This window comes from Gossypium hirsutum, chromosome D01, assembly GCF_007990345.1.
Source record: "Gossypium hirsutum isolate 1008001.06 chromosome D01, Gossypium_hirsutum_v2.1, whole genome shotgun sequence".
Classification (NCBI taxonomy): Eukaryota; Viridiplantae; Streptophyta; class Magnoliopsida; order Malvales; family Malvaceae; genus Gossypium; species Gossypium hirsutum.
In genome coordinates, this window is record NC_053437.1 from 18423056 (window position 1) to 18439109 (window position 16054).

A 16054-nucleotide genomic window follows, 5' to 3' on the forward strand; every position below is an offset into this window, starting at 1 on the left:
AAAAATATTTTTTTTGAACTATTTTTATAAAACTATATCTGTAAATTTTACCTTTTTTCCCTGCATCTTTTATTATTTTTCCCTTCAACTAATAATATAAATAGGAGAATATCTTCCTCATATTACACACAACAAAAAAATATAGCTTCTATCATTCTTCTAATCTCCCTCATTTTTCTTTCTCTGTTTGTGACCCCTCTAAACTTTCTTGAAAATTGATCCTATTGTGGTTTTTTTGGCCAAATTTCTCAACCACCTTTAAACTTTTTTTGATCTTATTTCTCTTAAATTTAAAAAGAGTAATACCATTTGAGTTCCATCTTCCTCATTCAAGTGCATGAATTTGGAAGCACTATGTTAACCTTGGGGAGCGACATCCATTTCCAATTACATCAATCAGGGCAACATCGCTTTTAAGGTAGTGGTTCTCACGATGCAATATTTATTTATTTATCTTGCGTATTATTTGTACTTGTCGGTCCTAACATCTTTGTTTTGAAAATATAATTTTCCAACATAAAAATCCCTATCATATTACACTAAACTATTCCATAGTTTATAATTTTGTCTTCCAAACTCAGAGAAATCTATTGGAAAAGTGAGCTACGAATTGGAACAGATGAAGATTCAATGTGACGTTTGTAACAAAGAAGAGGCCTCCTTGTTATGAACTGCCGACGAGGCCGCCTTGTGCCACTCCTATAACCACCTTGTTCACCATGCCAACAACCTTGCTTCTAAACACCCACGTTTTTCTCTTCTTCATCCTTCATCTTCTAAACAAGCCCCACTTTGTGATATCTGTCAGGTATTTTCCACGTTCTTGCTTTTTCAATTTGGTGGATTTTTTTTCATGCATTTTTTATTACTCTGTAGAATCGTGTGCAAGTTTGTGTTTCGATTGATTGAGTTTGGGGGTACTTTTTAGGAGAAACGATCCTTTTTTTGTCAACAAGACAGGGCAATCCTTTGAGAGACTCTGATGTTCCAATTCACTCAGCAAACCAACATGCCCAAAAACATAATAGGTTTCTTCTTACAGGGGTTAAACTCTGTGAAACCTCTTCTTTCTATACATCCTACAGCGCTTCGTTGTCCAACGGTGGTGATTCAGTTGCTGCTGAATTCAAGTCTCAACCATGGGTTAAAAATCTGGCACATTTCAATTCACCTTCGCTTGCAATGGAGATAAACAAGAGCAATGGAGATACGGTGTTAGGAAGTGAAGGTGTTAGTAGTTCAATGAGTAGCATATCTGAGCACTTGATAGAAACACATCCTATCTGGCATGTTGAAGATTTTCATTATTCCTCATCACCTCCCTCTGCTTTCACTAAGGTTTCCAACTTATTTTTCCCCTTTTACAATTTGATTCTTCAATGATGTTATTTTGTTTAGGATCTGAATATATTTTTTGCAGACTGATGATGCTATGTTGCCGTGTCTTGATTCTGATGTAGCAATACAAATAGTTTTTCACCAACAAGTATAAGGCTTTGGGTTCCTCAATCACTATCTTCTTTATATCCTATTCCTCCCCAATATTCTTCAGTAGTGGGAGGGCAAATTGGGTTGCTGGACACAAAGGATATCATGGGCATGACAACTGACAAGAGATGGTCAGAATAAGATGATGCCTTACAGTTCCACAGATCAGCCCTCCTTTCCGAGACATGTAGGCCACTCTGGTAGGATCAAATTTTCATAGTACCCATCCTTGCTTACTAAGTTGATTTCATTTGATGTTTCCTTTTATCTATACTTGTAAACTGGGTATCATTATCAGAAAATCTGGAGAGAACATTGAAGTAAAAACAACGTGAAGCTTTAACCAACAGTCAAGTGAACATCTAATCCACCTTTTTGGGATTGAAACTGACAGACATTGTAGGAAGGTAAGAAGATGAGTTGGATAAGGAAAGATGAGATGGACGGGTAGACGAAAAGGAATGCTCTGATTTTGTCTTGAAAACCAGGTTTATAAATGATGAGATTAGCCATATTCTATTGTTATGATGGCAAGGTTAGTGTCATTATAACCATCATTGTCACGACAAAAGTCTGTATGACTGGTGGTCTATCTTGTACTTGAATGCAACCTTTTATAGTGGGTTATATATATATATGTAAAACATGGTGTTTTTAAGGCCACGTGTACCGTGTTTTGAGTTCATAAAATAGTGGTAAATAAGTACGAGAATTACAATTTGATTATTGATTTTTTTAATAATAAATATTACTATAATGGTGTTTTAAATATTTTTCATATTTTTATATAAAATTCTTAAATAAAACACTTATAATAACCAACAGCCCAAGGATCAAACTTGAGGTTTAGGGAAATTTTGTACACAAAATCATTACCAAATCACTTGGAATTCATTCAACAGATAATTTTTTTTATAAATATATTTTTACATAAATATGTTACTTTCATCCATAGATTTGCAAATGTATTTTAGGAGTTAGTTGGCATTGAGTCAATTAAGAGAAATATAATAAAACAAAATTTTAATTTAATTTTAAATTTAGGCCTAAATAAGGCCTATAGGTCGTTTTTATTTTTTATTTAGGCCTCTAGGTCGATTTTAGTTTTAATTAGGAAAAAAGGCCGGTTTTAGGAGAAAGAATGTGAAAGCGCATCCAGCTGGGCGTGCTTTCTGCACAGATGGCAGTAAAGTATGCCCAGCTAGACGCGCTTTCACATTCTCTCTCTAGGGTTAGATTTTTTTGAGGGTTAGGGTTTTAGGGTTTTTGAAAGTGTTCAAGGTTTCTGACTGAAACGACGAAAGTTCTTAGGTAGTTTTGAGGGGTTAGGGATGTGATAATGTGCCTCGGTACACATACATTTCATATTTCATGACAAGATATGACCATCACTTGAGAAACCCATCCTTGGGAAATCAAGTTTTGGGGTGACATGGCTTGATACGATTAGGGGTCGAAGCCAACAGTAGTCGTGATGCGGTCACGGGTTCGAGTATAACCGAGGGGCCAAGTGATGGTCATTACGCAGTTAGGAGTTCAAGCTTTTTGAATACCTGCAAATAATGCCTTATATATACCATACATAAGATTGATGCCATAATTATATGGAAAAACTCTAGGGACTTATGGTGTAATTAATGTAATTTTTTTCTCTATTTCCAAGCAGCTAGTGTAAGGCCTCAAAAACAGGTCTAGTAGTTTCGGGTAAGTTTATCAGGTTCCGAGTGAAAATTGGGAATTAATCGGGTTAATTAGCGATTTATATTCTTAATTAGTTAGCTTAATTTCATCTAAAAAAATTGGTAAATAATATTTCGAAAAATAAAAATATTTCTAGAAAATTTAATTTTATGATTTTAAATAATTTTTGGGTAAAAATAAATATTTTGAGTTAAATTGGAATTTAAAAATAATTTAAAATGGGGGTTTAATTGGGTGATTTAAAATATTAATTAAATGAGACTAATTTGAAAAATAAGGGAAATGTGTAAGAGGTTTTAGAGCAAATAAACCATATTTTCAAAATTTTGTAGGGAAAGAAGCAAATTGTAAAACAAGGGAAAAGTGGGAGTGGGCTGATGGCAAATTCCCCAAATTTTGAAAATCAAGTAGGAGTTTTTAGTTTTAAAAGCTCTGCAACTACCTCACTTTTGACTCATTTTTCACTCGAATTAAGAACTTTTTCTCTTTTTTTTATTTGTTTTCATAAACCAAACATCAGAGAATAGATCTAAATCTTTTCTCTCCCAAAATTCTCTCTAAAATCTCTCGAAATAATTTTCAAAGTTGGGCAAAAAGTCATCCAAAATTCTTCAAGCATTTTGATTCAAACTTCCAAATTATTTATTTGAGTTTAATTGAAGGTAATCCTCATCTCTAAACTTGTTTTTAAGTTTATTTCAATCATTATTTGTTAATGAAAGTGATTATAATGGATTTTCAACTTTAATTTCTTCTTTCTTGAACTTGATGATCAACAATGGTGGATCTTTCATTTTGAGTTAAAATCCAAATATTAATGGATGTCTAAGATCAAAATAGGTCTAATAAGAGATTTTTAATCTTAAATCAAAAGATCAAACACGTTTTATGGATCAATTTTGAGAAATTCGAATTTGATCAAGAACATGGATGATTTTTCCGGAAAATTATGAAATGGATTAAATGATAAAATTAACACTTAGAATACATGTTCTTGGACCAGGAATGAAGATTAGAAGTGGTTTGAGGTGTTGAAAAGAGAGTTTAGAGGAGGAATTCCATATTTCGGCTTAGTTGTGCAACATCGGTAAGGTAGTTTAGAGTAATGATTTAGATTCGTATACTTTATCAAATTTCGTGTTTCTTGTTGCTATTGTTAGTTTGTAATGCATACTTTGTATATATTAAAGCTCCACATCAAGAGAAGGAATGTGCAAATCAGAATTGAAGCTCAAACTTGCTTGTTTGAACACATTTTTGCTTAAAAAGCTAAGTGTGGAGGTGAGTGATATTAAGGGCAAGTTGGTATATTGGCCTGATTATGTGTTAAATTAAAGGTTTAATTGGTGTTATTAATGACTTAATTTCATATTGAATGGTTGGATTTGCAAAAATAGGTTTTATTTTATAAAAGAGCAAAATCGCAATTGAATTGGTAAGTTGTGTAGTATGCTTTTAGCATAATTAACTTGTATAGAATAAATTGATATTTGGAGCATGAATTGTTTATTTATTGAAAATTTGATAAAGGTGTTCTAATTGATATATGAATATTGGGAAAATGATACTTGCTATGCTTAATTTTTTTGATGTTAAAATTGCTTAGCAACATGCTTTTACTTGCATTTTAACATTCTAAATTAAGTGATTAAACAACAGATTTTATGCCTTGTATGTATGATTATATTGGAAACATTGCATGGTGGATCCATTGGGTATAGTTGACATGCCATAGGATTTGTGAGTACTCACCATTATTTGCGATATTGTAAGCATATGGCTCTTGGTGGACTGATTTGTTTGGAGTAGATAAGGGATTGTTGAGCTTGAGTCTCCACTCATCGGGTTATGTAACATCCCCGAATTTGGGGTTAGAAGTTTTGAGGTTTGTAATGAGGGTCAATGAGTAGGTCGAACTATTGTGTTTATTTCCGTGTTCTAATGGTAGAATAAGCCTACTAGTTCGGTGGTGGTGGGTGTGTTAACTTATCTTTGGGTCCTGGGTTTGAGTCCTCAAGTGTGCTAAAGAGGAATTGATTTTATTCTATTTTTTAATTAAGTTTTTTTTAAGTTTTAAAAACTTATTTATTTAAATAATTTTTATTTTATTTCCTAAAAACATTTTTCAATTAATTTGAAAGAGGAAGTTTTCACGTTTTTTTTCGTATTCCTTGACACATTTTTTTTTGTTTTTCCCTTCTTCTTTCTCCTTCAATTTTTGTTTCCCAATTTTAGGGTTTTGGTTCATTTAATCTTAAAATTTATTTGAGGTTTTTTTTGTTTTGGGAATTTTTCTCTTTACATTGTTTTCAACATCATAACTTCATAAATTTGTTACCGAATCTTTAGTTACAATAGTTTGTATGCAGTTGCGTTCGTTAGGGTTTTTGAATAGGGTAAGTTTTAGTATGAGTTAATTACTTGTTTTTGAGTTTTAGATTAATTCGTAGTTGGTTCGTTATAGTGATTTGGATTGATTTAATTTAGTATGATTGGTTTGCTATTTTTCGAAATTAGTGGAATCAAGACGTTTCGGTCATTTTCTTTGGGGCTTTTTGATCAAAATCAGGTGTGTTTCTGAACCCTTAGTAATTATGGATTTCTTTGTTGATGCATGTTCACGATTTTGGACTGTTTTGGTGTGGTTTCATGACCACGTGAGTGGGCACGCGGGCTGTTCACACGGCTGTGTGACACTAAGAATAAGGGTTTTGCGACGTTTTTGGTGCCTCACGGCCTGGCCACACGGCTGTGTGGCTTTGATTTAGGAATTTTAGTCGATTTTCATACAGGCGTGTGCCTTGGTCACACAGCCGTGTCCCTTAGCCACACGGGCCTGTGAGACTTCCACACGACCATGTATGCTCTGCATCTTATTTTAGCAATTTTGGATAGTAAGTTACACGAGCTACTCACACGGCCAAGTAACTCGACCACATAGGCAAGTGCAACTTGCATACGGGCATGTAAACCTCCACACGGCCCAGGCTGTAGGGTCCCAAACCCAGCGTAAACGTTATGGCTAGATTGATAAGGCTACATTAGCCACCGAAATGGCTAAGCTAACTTACGTTAATTTTTAAGACTTTAAATAAATTCATTTTAGAGAAAATCATAGTTGTACTTTGAGTTAGCTTAAAAGCATTCATTCATTAGGTCGTGTATGCTTAGGATTCATTTTATTGTTGACAGTGTTGTTTTAGAAAAACCGTTTGCTTGTCACTCTTCTTTAAAAAAACTTGAAGTTAAACTAATGCAGCGAAAAAACCATTTTTCAAGTCATTTTGGAAAATTAGTTGTCTTATTGATTTGTTTTTCAAAAACAGTTCCTTTGCAATGTAGTGGAAACTAGGGAACAGTATCAAATTTTACTTAAGCCCAATATCATGCATTATCTGGTTATTATGCTTGAGTAATTCATGCATGCAAAAATCCCCAAAAGAAAAGTTACCAAGCCACAGACCAGAAATAATAAAAAATTACAAGCTAAAACCAATAAAGACTTAATAATACTTAATTAAATAATAATTTGAGGTCCAAGTTGATTATTTGAATGCCGAGTCCGATCCTAATTTTGAGGTTTACCTGAAAAATTAAACACTATTGGGGGTGAGCTTATGAAAAGCTTAGTGTTAGTCGAATAATTATTTAAATAGGGAAAAACATCAAATACAGTGAAACATATTAGCATTAACAGAAGAAAACAGAACCATCATAGGAATTTCATGTCATTATATAGCCATTATCAAATTGATGTCAAACGGTGTATGAGCATAGGTCATCATTCATTCGAGTAACAATCATTAATTTCGATACTATTCAATACAAAAAAAATACAATGCGTAGCATAAATCAATAACATTCGAATATGTCGTGCACATGATGCAATGCAAAAAGGTTCCTACCCATACCATCCGCTACACACCACATGTTCCCCAGAACTCGTCTGCCAAACTCCAAAACATTATGAGCATAACTCGATGTGGTAAAACCACTAAATAATCAATAATTCAGAAAATCTATCTGATATCAAATAGTGCGATACAATCGCCAATAACATATAATATGCAATAAAATTGCCAATCCCCTTGGTACTCCAGATGCAATGCACTGACTACAAACAATACGGACTTAATATGCCACCAGTACTCCACAGAACACTTCCGTCAACCACAAAATCCCAACCTAATGCATACGCAATATGTCACACAATCTGATACATAATCATATCTCAATACTTTTCACATTCATTTGACATGCTCAGCATGTCCTCAATAATCATATACTTTCAGTAAATCGAAATAGTGTTCCAATCTTTCAAATTACCATTTTGTTATTATCAATCAATATCATTCAATTTCACATACTTTACGAATTTTCATTGTACATAAATAGCACCCTTTTTCAGTACATAATATAACAAATATCTCATGCGTTTAAATCACACATAAGCTTAATATCTCAACACATTATATCATTCAGTCATACATTCTCATATCTCATAACTCAAATATGCAATTACAAACTCAATCAACCATCCATACTATCAAACTAGCAATTTTGCCAACATATCAATCTTTTAAAGCTCGAAACATACCTGGCTTGACCATTCACAAAATCAATAATTTGGATATTAATTCAATCCATTCAGCAAGCTAATTTATCAAATATAACATGATATTTAACATTTTCAAACAATTTTATGAGTTTAGGACCCACACCTTATTTTTTACTTCCTTGCAGTATACTGGCGAATCTTCCAATTTTCCTTAATAATTTCTTAAACAAACCTAAACCAAAATTAAGTATAAATTAAATAAATTTAACATTAAACCAACCCCCCAAACACCCACTTATTAGTTCAAACCAATCGTTGAAATTATAACTATTTTATGAATCCAAACTAGTTAGATTCCTTACATTGTATCGATGCAAACCGTACGTACAATCGTTCTTCGCCTTTACGGATGATTTAGGGCGTTTGGGTCAGCACTTAATTAAATAATATACTATAAAATTATTAGCTAATTAATGATTAAATTCCTTCATTTAATCAATTCATAACCTTTGCCCAACAACTATGTTGAAATAACAAACTAGTTACCCTTAATTGCACTTACGCTTCACGATTTGTGGAATCTGAATGGTCAATCGATCAAGAACACTTTTCCCTAATTGAATTGGGTTTAAAATATGATTAGGAGGGTTCAAGAACTAAAATTAATGCTGGAAAAATATAGGCAAGACCCAAGAAACAAAACAACACCCTTTCTTGCACATAGGCGCACGCACCACCACCCATGGTGGCCAAAATTGGGGCTAAGTTTTAAGACGGTTTGAGATCTCATTAAATTCTAGAAAAATACCTTTTAAATCATTTAAAATCTCACAAATTCAAGATCTGGAAATTTAGGTTTTTAATGGACAAGATTAATTAAGAAATTGAAGAGAGAAGAGACCTTACCCAAGCTAGTCGAGAGAAATGGCAATGGCACTTTCTTAGCAATGTTCGGGATCGATCTTGGAGTTCAAGATTTCATATTTGGGGCTTATCTTAATGAGGAAAAATGACAGCAATATGGTGGAAAATATGTTAACAAATCTTGTGGCAAAAATAAAAAGAAAAGAAAGAGATGGTAAAACTAGTTGTAGGAGATGACAACAATAGAGGAAAAGAAAAAAATTAAAATAAAAGAGAATGAGGGGAGGAGAGGAACGGCTAGGGCAATGAGGAGGAGGATTAAAGGCTGATTAGTAGTGAAAAATTAATATTTATACCTAGGTTAACTAGGCTTGAATGGCCCACACATTAAAACAAGGGGTTTTTGTCAAAAAAATTAAATTATTTCCATGGGAAGGGAATTGAAGTTAGGACCTCAAGGATAAATTCACTAATATTTAACTATCAAACCAATAACTTATTCTTGATATAATTTGAAATATTTATTTTAAAAAAATAAGGCATGTCACATACTAAGGTTTAAGGCAAATTTGCAATATAATAAAAATGATGCAAGAGAAGGGATTTAAACTTGGCTTTCAAGAGATGCTACACTAACACTTAACCAACAAACCAAGACCTCATTTACTTCCTAAAAATGCATAGATAAATTAAAAAATTAAGGCATGACAACTCTCTCTCGATTCACAAACCCGGTTCTACTAACCCCCGATATTTGGGATGTTACATAGGCACTTCCACACGGTTGTGTGGCCCTATCTCACAGATTTTTGTTCTATGTTGTATCTTGACTAGTTTTGTGTTTCTGTGTGTTTCAACCCTCGACTAGGCTTTAATAATGGTGTTTCAGACTCTGATCAGCTCATATTTGTGTGTTTGTTCGTAATTATAGAATTAATTTAACAGTTTGATTAAATGTTATGTGATGTTACCTAGTAAATAAATACAATCATAACTGATTCTGAATCTGATCGATCGAGTTTGTGCGTTTCAGATTCTGTATGATTGTTTGCATGTTGTATGCATTTTGCAATCAAATGAAAATTTTGCAATTGACTAATTGAATATGAGCTTCTGTATTAGTGAGACTGTTAGTGTTTGATGTGCATTCATACATATGCATAAAATTAGGGTTTTGGTTGCAAAGAGAAGGAAGTCTAATTTGGGCAGTTTTAACTGCAATGTCTTTGTATAGCAGTTTACCATACCATACTGACCGTATACCAGCTCAGCTGTATACCTTTACTCAAGTGGCTTAGTTCCACTTTACGTGGTGTGTGGGGTGGATGAACCTATTATGGTTCTATATGGTGTGCAAGGTGGACAGGCCTTCTGTAGCCCTTTTGTGGTGTGCAGGGTGGACAAAAAAGTGTTCAATTGCATGGGTGGGATTTTTGATTGTCGCATAATTTATGCATCTGAATTTATGTTTGTTTGTATGATCATTAGCATATTTATGAAATGCTTTTAATAGTCTGTTGCGATCGGGTACATGAGTGGTTGGAATGATAATATAAATGTGTCCAGTTTGTTAATGATAACTTTCAGTTTATCGGATTGCGAAAATGAGATGTTTGTATGTGATTTGTAAACATATACTCTATTGGACTATACATTAAATTACTCCGTCTTTTTCCTTTTACCTGTTTCAGACTCACACTGAGCTCGTGTTGCTCACCCTTTAGTTTTCCCTCTTTCAGGTACTATCGTGTTCTGATGTTGAACTCGGCATGCCAGAGGTCTCGAAGTGATACGTTTTGAATCAAGCTAATAAAGTTTTTTTGAAGCTCTGAATTTGTTAAACTGTTTCGGACTGTAATTGTTTTATACGAACTGTGGTATAAATCTTATTTAGGACTTTCGTAAAGTGTTATTTAGACTAAATTTTAGAAACTGCTAATTTATATTTTTGAATGTTTTCAACGTAACGTAAATTACTGTTTTGAACCCTAAATTGTTAAACGGTTTAGTTCAAATTTAGCAACTATGTTCGAAATGAGTTTTTAACAATTATTTTTGTAAAATTGCTTTTAGATCACTTCGCTAAACAATGTAACCTCTGATATCCAGTCAAAACTTTTAGGTCAAGTTTTGGGGGGTTACATTTAGTGGTATCAGAGCTAGCTTTGTAAAAACTCGACCTATATTTTTACGTATCCGTGTGCGGACGTATTTGTTTAAAAAAAGGTGTGTTTTGATAAACCATACCATAGTGTTTTAAAACGATTTCACTAATTTTGTGAAAATGAGATGTCTGAAACTCTGAAGCTGGTCCGTGCTAACTTTTGGGACTGTAAGTTTAAATCATTAAAAATTGAACTATAGAATTAGATATTTATTTTTGTGTTTGATTTGGAATTGTAGATATTTTGAGTTTAGATACAAGACTGATATGGATTCTGGTGGTAAGTGGGATCATGAAGATCAGCCTGGTGATACTCTCGAAGAGTTGTCAGCTTCTCCGAGTCATGTGTCTGTTCTAGAGTTAGAAGTCAATGTGGTTCTGCTAGCTTCGGGTAGCGATAACCTGGAGGTTGGTATTGAGGCATTGACTCGAGCAGTGAGAGAGGTTCTGGAGAAAGTATTTGAGGTTAGTTTAGAGAGAACTAGAGAGATGTTTCAAGGTAAGTATGTGAATTGTGGGAAGAAAAGATATTGTAATCCTTCGAGGTTGGAGCCTCGGACTATGAAGCATGTAAGATCGCAGTTGAGTGTTAGCAAAGGTAATGTGGAAGATTCTAGTAGTGGCGCGGATGTTTCAATTTGTGGGTAATGTAAGAAGCGTAATCTGAGCGATTGTTGGAAAAAGTCAAGAGCGTGTCTCAGATGCAGGTCCATAGAGCATTGGATTAGGGAGTGCCATTGTCGACATTGAGTCAGGTATGGTTGTAGGTATTTTAATTTTGTGTGTGTTATTGTTGAGAATGATGTGATTGTCTTTTCATTGGAGAATGTTCTGTGTGTGTGTGTTAAGTACTATCAAATTATTCTCGTTAGAGGTTGAGTATGGTATCATAGTGCTTCAGGGTTAGAGTGTGTAACGGGAGCGTAGTGGTGGAATGTGTATTTAGATGATTATTCTGTTAGTGGGAAATTTTGGGGGGAAAATTTCTTTAAGAATGAGTGAGTTGTAACATCCCCGAATTCGGGGTTAGAAGTTTTGAGGTTTGTAGTGAGGGTCAGTAAGTAGGTCGAACTATTCTATTTATTTCTGCGTTCTAATGGTAAAATGAGCCTGCTGGTTCGGTGATGGTGGGTGTGTTAGCTTATCTTTGAGTCTCGGGTTCGAGTCCTCAAGTGTGTTAAAGAGGAATTAATTTTATTCTATTTTTTAATTAATTTTGTTTTGTTTTAAAGTTTTAAAAACTTATTTATTTAAATAAGTTTTATTTTATTTCCCAAAAACATTTTTCAATTAATTTGAAAGATGAAGTTTTCACGTTCTTTTCCATATTCCTTGTCACATTTCTTTTTGTTTTTCCCTTTTTCTTCCTCATTTAATTTTTGTTTCTCAATTTTAGGGTTTTGGTTCATTTGATCCTAAAATTTATTTAAGGTTTCTTCGTTTTGGGAATTTTGTTCTTTGCATTGTTTTCAACATCATAACTTTAGAAATTTGGTACCGAATCTTTAGTTACAATCATTTGTGTGCAATTGTGTTCGTTGGGGTTTTTGAATCAGGTAAGTTTTAGTATGGGTTAATTACTTCTTTTTGAGTTTTAGATTAATTAATAGTTGGTTCGTTGTAGTGATTTGGATTGAAGCTAATTTAGTATGACTGGTTTGCTAGTTTTGGGAATTTGTGGAATCAAGACATTTTGATCATTTTCTTTAGGGCTTTTAGATCAAAATGAGGTGTGTTCCTGAACCCTTAGTAATTAGGGATTTCTTTGCTGATGCATATTCACGATTTTAGACTGTTTTGGTGTGGTTTCGTGACCACACAGGTGGCCACACGGGCGTGTGTCGTACACGGGCGGTTCACACGGCCGTGTGACACTGGGAATAAAGGTTTTTAGGCAGTTTTGGTGCCACACGGCCTTGTGGCTTCGATTTGGGCATTTTAGTCAATTTTCACACCTTAGCCACATAACCGTGTCCCTTAGCCACACGGGCGTGTGAGACTTCCACATGGCCATGTCTACTCTGCACCTTATTTTAGCAATTTTGGACAGTGAGTTACACGGGCTACTCACATGACCATGTAACTCGACCACACGGGCATGTGCAGCTTGTACATAGGCGTGTAGGCCTCCACACAGTCTAGGCACTTCCACACAGCCGTGTGGCCCTATCTCACAGATTTTTATTCTATGTTGTATCTTGACTTGTTTTGTGTTTCTATGTTTTTCGATCCTCGGCTAGGGTTTAATAATGGCGTTTGGGACTCTGATCAGCTCGAATTTATGCGTTTGTTCGTAATTATAGAATTAATTTAATAGTTTGATTAATTTTTTTATGATGTTACCTAGTAAATAAATACAATCATAACTGATTCTGAATCTGATCGATCGAGTTTGTTCATTTCAGTTTCTGTATGATTGCTTGCATGTTGTGTGCATTTTGCAATTGTATGAAAAGTTTAAAATTGACTGACTGAATATGAGCCTCTGGATCAGTGAGACTATTAGTGTTTGATGTGCATTCATACATATGCATAAAATTAGGGTTTGGGTTACGATGAGAAGGAAGTCTGATTTGGGCAGTTTTAACTGCAATGTCTTTGTATAGCAGTTTACCATACTATACTGACCGTATACCAGCTCAGTTGTATACCTTTACTCAAGTGGCTTAGTTCCACTTTACGTGGTGTGTGGGGTGGATGAACCTACTATGGTTTTATGTGGTGTGCAGGGTGGAAGGGCCTTCTGTAGCCCTTATGTGGTGTGCAGGGTGGACGAAAAGGTGTTCGGTTGGATGGGTGAGATTTCTGATTGTTGCATAATTTACGCATCTGAATTTATGTATGTTTGTATGATCATTAGCATATTTATGAAATGCTATGTATAGTCTGTGACGATCGGGTACACGAGTGGTTGGAATGATAATATAAATGTGTTCGGTTTGTTAATGATAACTTTCAGTTTATCGGATTGTGAAAATGAGATGTTTGTATGTGATTTGTAAACATATACTCCATTGGACAATATGTTGAATTACTCCGTATTTTTCCTTTTTCCTGTTACAGACTCACATAGAGCTCGTGTAGCTTACCCCTTAGTTTTCCCCCTTTCAGGTACTATCGTGTTCTGAAGCAGGACTCGGCATGACGGAGGTCTCGAAGTGATACGTTTTGAATTAAGCTAATAAAGTTTTTCTGCAATTTTGAATTTATTAAACTATTTTGGATTGTAATTGTTTTATACGAACTGTGGAACAAATCTTATTTAGGACTTTTGTAAAGTGTTATTTGGACTAAATTTTAGAAACTGCGGATTTATATTTCTGAATGTGTTCAACGTAACTTAAATTACTCTTTTGAATCTTAAATTATTAAATGGTTTAGTTCAAATTTAGCAACTGTGTTCGGAGTGAGTTTTTAACAATTATTTTTGTAAAATTACTTTCATATCACTTCGGTGATTAATGTAACCTTCGAGATTCGGTCAAAACTTCTATGCTAGGTTTTGGGGTGTTACAGGTTATTTGAGGTGCTATAAGGGAGCATGTGGCTTTGGCCCGCTCAATTCAGAAGACTGTATTTGATTTGTGGGAGTTCGGAGATTCGTTTATCCAATGTATGATTACACATTTACTTATTGTCATGAATGTATTATGCCAATATAATTGATTGATTGTGCCAATATAATTTAATGTTTATGTGTTAAAAGATGATTTTACATGTCATGGAAAAATTGATTCTTAATTTTTGAAATAGCATGTGATATTATGGTTAAATATTAACATGTTGTGACTGAAAATTTAATGGTTAATTGCTTTGATTTATGCATGATTGGTCGCAAATTACTTGATGTTTTTACTATCATTCACTGAGCTTTTTAAGCTCACACCTTCACATTTCGTGCAGAGAATTTCCGGACGTAAGGAGTCGAGAAGCGAGTACAAGGGCGATCCAAGAATAAGGCTTGGCAGTGGCTTAAGAAATTTACTTTAGAGACTATATAAGGGCATTGTGATGCTTTAGGGACTAGTGTTATTTTACTTGTAATGGACATTGGATATTAAATTTTGGACTTTAATTTTGGTGATTTTATAATTGCTTTAATACATTATTTTATGTTTAACTGATGTTTGAATTATGGTATGTTGATTAGTGTTCATACGGTGGTTGATAATACGATGTATGAAGCTTGTGTTTTATACTAACAATGTTTACTTGAAGCATACCATGGAGTGGATTGCTTGCGACTAACATATGTAGCTTGTGTGAATTAATTGATGTTTGCTAAACGTATAATTGGGTGTTAAATTTTGATTAATGGTTGCATATTTGTTGTAAATAAATTAAATTGGAGATGTGTGGATGTTTATGGTAATTAATTGTAGCTATTTCAAGTTTAATGGGTAAGTAAAATATGCAAAATTGGGAAATTAAAACGATTTTTTTTTTTACAAATAGGTGCAATGGTTTGCGCACAACGTGTGGGTTTTTGGGGGTTTAATTTTTGGTTTTTGTAATCTAGTATTCTATTTTGCTTAATTGATATTTTAGTCTTAAAACTTGATTAGATTAATTGAAGCCTTTAATGATAAGGAAACTTGGTAATATTTTAGGATTGGACCTGTAACTATTAATATTTGGTAGAAACACTCTGTATTTTCAATTTGGAAAATGTACTAAAAATTTGAAAAAGTTATGATTTAGTCCCTAATAATCAAACTTGAGTTAGACATAGTAAATGAACTCGAATTAAGCTAAAATTTTTAGGGCTTGCATAATTTGACTAAAAAAGGTCGGTAACTATTTAGAAATAAAATCGAGATAGTTAACCTTAGGTGGTAAAATAACCAAAATACCCTTAGGTTTAAATACATAGAAAAAGTTTAAAAATGGTTCACAAAGTGCTTCCACATTAATAAATTATAGTTAATTAGTCATAAATGAGGTGTTATAAGGTTGGTGTGTGTGTTGGGTGGTCGTTAACTAGAGAGCCACTTCGATGGCTAATGTAACATTTCAAATTCGAGTCAGTCCGTCCAGGTCGGGTTTGAAGTGTCATATGCAATATCTTTAACTTTTCATTCTTGTCCAAAGGCTGACGCCAAAGTGGACATAAGAGGGCTCACAGGAAATGAGCGGATGTTCTGGTACAGTAGAGGTCAAACTTGGGCCAACACGACAACGGTTATTGTTATTAATGGGTTATGTAATAACAATAGCCGTTGTCGCCCAAAAAGGAGAATCACCTTTACTGCACCACAATAGTTTCTCCCTACTTGAGA

The 16054-nt window shown here is 34.0% G+C and overlaps 1 pseudogene; it reads left to right on the forward strand.

Moving 5' to 3' along the window:
• Positions 1–619: 619 nt before the first annotated feature.
• Positions 620–1492, forward strand: LOC107921697 (B-box zinc finger protein 21-like; annotated as a pseudogene).
• Positions 1493–16054: the final 14562 nt, after the last annotated feature.